The sequence below is a fragment of the Hibiscus syriacus genome, unplaced genomic scaffold (assembly GCF_006381635.1).
Source record: "Hibiscus syriacus cultivar Baekdansim isolate YM2019G1 unplaced genomic scaffold, ASM638163v2 tig00116960_pilon, whole genome shotgun sequence".
Taxonomy (NCBI): domain Eukaryota; kingdom Viridiplantae; phylum Streptophyta; class Magnoliopsida; order Malvales; family Malvaceae; genus Hibiscus; species Hibiscus syriacus.
In genome coordinates, this window is record NW_024063486.1 from 81,316 (window position 1) to 86,635 (window position 5,320).

General features: G+C 31.9%; 1 non-coding gene across 1 annotated transcript; it reads left to right on the plus strand.

Annotated features, from left to right (window-relative positions):
- The first annotated feature begins 3,075 nt into the window (after positions 1-3,075).
- Positions 3,076-3,182, plus strand: LOC120189903. Its single transcript, XR_005522576.1, has one exon. It is a non-coding gene; the product is annotated as a small nucleolar RNA R71 (small nucleolar RNA).
- The last annotated feature ends 2,138 nt before the right edge of the window (positions 3,183-5,320 follow it).

Genomic DNA, 5,320 nt, shown 5'->3' on the forward strand with positions numbered 1-5,320 from the left:
ATAAAAATAGTGTTTAAGCAAAAACCATAAGTAAGCATTTCATCAAACACTTTATTTCAAATCCAAATAACATCATAAAAATAAATTATCCAAACTAAATAAACTATATTCCCTCACTCAAGCAAAGAAACCAAAATAAAGCTTAAACCCCAATCGATCACCGCTATTACACGACTACTCTATTGCTGTAATGTTACAACATTGCTCCTAACATCTAGTTCCTTGGTATCATCTAGTTCCTCCAATATTACAGCATCGCTCGCGACAACATCAATGATGTGGAAATCACCCAGTATTCCTTCACAACAATATCAATAACATCAATTGAATTACACTTAGCATTATCATTCTCGCTTGGAGTATTATTCAAAACATTGAAAGTAATGTGTTCATCATTTAAGCAAAGTTCTCTGTAATATCCCAAATATCAGACCAGGGAATTTATCGAAAAGTTTTGAAAATTTAAGATTAAATTAAATAAGTGGTAAAAGATGAGAAAAAGGATTTGGAATAGTGTTTAGACTAATTTGTATCAATAGAGAAGTTAAGAGGGCACTTTGGTCTTTTAAGAGGAAAATGAATTTAAAAATAGATAGAGATTTTAAATAGGAAGAAAGAGGAAAGTAAAGCAATTCTACACTTCTTCTTCTTCTTCTTCAAGTTGGTGTGCTCTCCTTTCTAGAATAAGGTAAATTCACATAGCTAGTGTTTCCTTTAAATTATGGGTTGGTTTTGTAACATTAAGTGATATATATGTATAAGGAAGGCTTAGATGGGATTAAAATGAGGAGATAAAGGGAAATAATGGGGATTTTATAAAATGGGTTTGAAATGATATGTTAAAATATGAGTGTTTATTGATGTTTATTTGTATATTTGACTTGTTAAAGAGCTAAATGAGAGATTAGAAACATTTGATGAGTTTAATAACAAGATAGAACTTTTGGAGTGATTCTTAGAATCAAATGATCTTGAGGGATACTAGATGTTTTAAGTATCTAAATGAGGGAAAGTTAGTATGTATAAGTAATGAAGAGTTTGGTAGCATTATGGGAGGTAATCCTAATGAAATTGGACCTCATTTGTGTAATAATCGGGTTAAAAATTGGAAAATCTGGGCACGAGTATCGGTATTGATAGAACAATATCGATACTATAAACTAAAATGTGATAAATCAGCTGCGTAGTTTTAATACTGATTCAATTAGTATCGATATTTAAGGGAGAGTATTGATACCGAAGAGAAAGTATCGATACCATTTTAAAACAGAATGCAAAAATGGTATCGATACCATGTGAAGGTATCAGTACCATAGCATGGTAGTATCGATACCATGGACCCAGAAATTTTATGAAAGGCTAAGATTGTTGTGGAAAAGTTAATAATAGATATTTTTTATTAATGTTTAAGTATGACGGTTAGGAAATATACTAATAATTGATATTATACATATATTTAATGAATATGGAATAGATCGAAATCAAGCTCCCGAGTCTAGTAAAGTAAAAGGCAAAGGCCAAGTTTCGGAGTAATCATCTTTATATTTCGGATATCTAAGCAAGGCAAGCCAGGTGAGTGCATTTATTGTATGCAATCTATTTAAGGACAATATGCAATAAATACAATTAGAATGTTTAAATTTTAAAGTATGTTTTACTGTAGTTACAAGTTTTATTTAATGTATGGAAAGAATATTATGAATGAGTTTTAGAGTATGAACTGCTCTAGAACGAATTATCAAAATAATAATGCATAGGGGTGCATTATTGGCATGAAAGGATGCCTTAGCTTAAATGCATATGGGTGCATTATTGGCATAAAAGAATAGCGCATATAGGTGTATTATTGGCATGAAAGGATGCCTTAGCTGAAATGCATATGGGTGCATTATCGACATAAAAGAATAATGCATATGGGTGCATTATTGGCATGAAAGGATGCCAAAGTTGAAATGCATATGGGTGCATTATCAACATAAAAGTATGTTATAATTGAAAATGCAGAATGGTGCATAATAAACATGAATGGACGTTGTTAATGAAAATAAGGAAAAATGACCAATGATTATGACAATTTCGAATGGAATATAGTTTAACTAAAAAGGATTAGATAATCCTTAAAGAATATAAAATTCGATGTGAATTGAATAATATGACATACTTATATATACATAAAGGTTTCTTTACAATATTGTCTCACTAAGTAAATACTTAACATGTGTTGCTTTCATGCGTATATAAAAGCGGAGACTAATCCAGTAAGGAGTGCAGCCGTATCAGAAGATATCATCCATTAAGGTTGACTCACCAGTAACATTAGGACAATAGTAATTATTTTGGAACTTTATTTGGCATGTAATTTAAATTTACCAAAATATTTTGTAATATAACTTAATGAGTACTACTTATTATGTTAATTTATGTGGAATTAAGTTTGCAACAAAATTTAAATTTTTTTTCAAAATGAGTATACAATTTTTAAAGTGATGTGACATTTGTATTTGTATACGGAAATGTATATGGGATATGGGTGTTACATTCTCCCTTTTTAACATCAATCAAGGCTCAGCCAGTAGCAAGGAAATGTCGACTAAGTATAATTGGGATATCCTTGTTGATTTCACAATCCAATATAATGAAATATGTGGGAAAGATGAACTTTTCCACTCACACTAGCATGTTCTCAACTATGACATTATGATGTACAATATATCAATCATCAAGTTGTAAGGTTAATGCTAACTCCTAAAGCACATAATGTTATGCCTACAAATTGACTACTAATAATGCAAGGAATAGTAAAACTCAATGGATCTTTAAGTTTAGATGGCAAATGACTTGTAGCTATAGCACTACATCCCTCGATGAGTGAAACAGTCTCAAATTCCCCAAGTATTCTTTTCTTTGAAATAATTTTCTTAATGAACCTTATATAATTCAGATTTTGCTCCAAAGAATCAATCAGGAGAATATTGATTGTCAATTCCTTAAGCACATCAGTAATACTTTGAATTGTTGGTCCCCGTCTTCATGTTGAGGTCATTATAAAACATCTCAATTTGTGACCAATACTGAAATTTGTGCATTGGACACTTTTGCAACAACTCCTTAAATCGCTCCCAAGCTTCATACAAATTATCCCCCTTCATTTTCTTAAAGGAGGTAATGTCATTTCTCAGCCTTACATTCATGTTAGGAGGGTTGAATCACAGATAAAACTTTTGATTCAGCTCGTTCCATGTTGCTATAGCACCATGTGGTAGCAAATTGAGCCATGCTTTAGCTTTGTCGTGCAGAGAATAAAGAAATAATTTCAGCTTCAAGACCTCCTTTGGCACTTCTTTTTGAACAAATAAGTCGCACACCTCCATGAATGCTCGTAAATGTGCTCTAGGATCCTCGGTGTGCATCCCAATATATTTTCCCATTGATTGCAGTATTTGGAACATTATTGGTTTTAACTCAAAATGGGTAGCATAGATAATAGGTCTCACAATTCTAGGATTCAAATCATCCAAAATAGGTACGACATGCTCTCTAATGGGCCTAATAAAATCACCAGTGTTGTAGAAATCTGGTGGCATTGGAGCATTTCTCATAGGCGAATTTAATCCTTTATATACACCATAATTCGGTGGATTGCCATCAACATCAATCTGTAGTGGTGGCAGAGCATTGTACTCGGCATCTCTTTCCATGATTCTATGATTTTTTTTGTCTTTGTTATCTTCTTTGGCGAAACGTTATCTCAATTTTAGTATCAAAAGGTTTTAAGTCTTGGTCGTTGTTGCGTTTCATACACCAGTAACATTTTGCTAAAAAAAAGTACCTAACAAAGAAAATAAACAAAATTAGTGAAAATAAAAGAAAAATAACTCTAATGGAATACCATTGCTCCCCGGAAACGGTGCTACAAACTTGATGCTACAGCAATTACACAAGTATATATATATCGTATTTAAGTAGTAAAGTGGATGCACTAGGTGCATCAGATGTTGAACCCACAAGGAGCAAATGTTAAACTAGAATTTTTGTTCCAAACATAAAAGAGGTGTATTTTTGTTGAAAGAGAAGGTAATTAAGAAGATAGCAAAATGTTAAATCAGAATGATAAATGGCAAGCAGTCTAAAAACATTTAGTAGAGCAAACAGACCAATGGACCAATAATGTTGCTATCATTTAGTAGTTGTGAGCATGATATTGTTGTGACAATACAGTTATCAGTCTTGCAATGATTAACAACTTAATCCTCTCTCAAAAATGAAACACTTAACCAAATGGAATTAATTCTCATCAAAACCATCGATCAAAAAGTTAACATAGCAAAAACAAATGGCATCATGCATCATGCATCATACATCATATGATTAAGTTTACTTTTATAAACATCGATGCTAGAACTAAAGTAGCATGTAATCTCAATGATTTTCATCTCAAAAAAATAAATAAGATTAACCTACATAAAGATGAATCAATCTCTAAAAACATCCATTAAAACTCAGCACATAAAAATAGTGTTTAAGCTAAAACCATAAATAAGCATATCATCTAATACTTTATGTTCAAATCCAAATAACATCATAAAAATAAATCATCCAAACTAAGTAAAGTATCTTCCTTCTCTCAAGCAAAGAAACCAAAATAAATCTTGAACCTCGATCAGTCATCGCTGCTACATGATTGCTTTACTACTGCTAGACTCCCCAACGGTGATTTTAAGCTACCATGACTACTGCCATGAAGTAAAAAAATAAAATAGGCTATGGAAAATTAGGGTTTCAAAAAGATGAATAAAGTGTTTAGAAAATATTTTATTTACATTCCATCAAAATCAAACTTTCCACCAATAAGAAAGTTTTTTTTTTGAAATTCCTTCTTTAAATTTAAATTTCAGCCTTTTCCCGCAGCAGCGATCAATTCCTAAAATTTCTCTAACTGCCTGATGACTAAGCAGTTGCTGCAGAATCGGCTCAACAATCCAGTCCAGAATCGGTGCACAACAACTACAGCATTAATAATGTCACAGCATCATTATAGCAATTTACATCAAAAACATTAAAATCAACTCAAGTACCAACAATTCTCTCCTAGTATGCAAATGATGTAAAATATGCTAAAATAAATCTAAATAGGATTCTAAACGTGCTAAAGTATAAGCTTAACTTAAGTAAAAAGGCTCTAAATAATAACTCTTTTAGAGAGTTATCAATGCCATTTTGAAGGTTATCCTTACCAAATTGTCTAGGGAAGATGCCTCTCAGCAACTACCATTGGAGACTTCATCTACACTTGCTGCTACTCATTTTGCTTCAGCAGAGT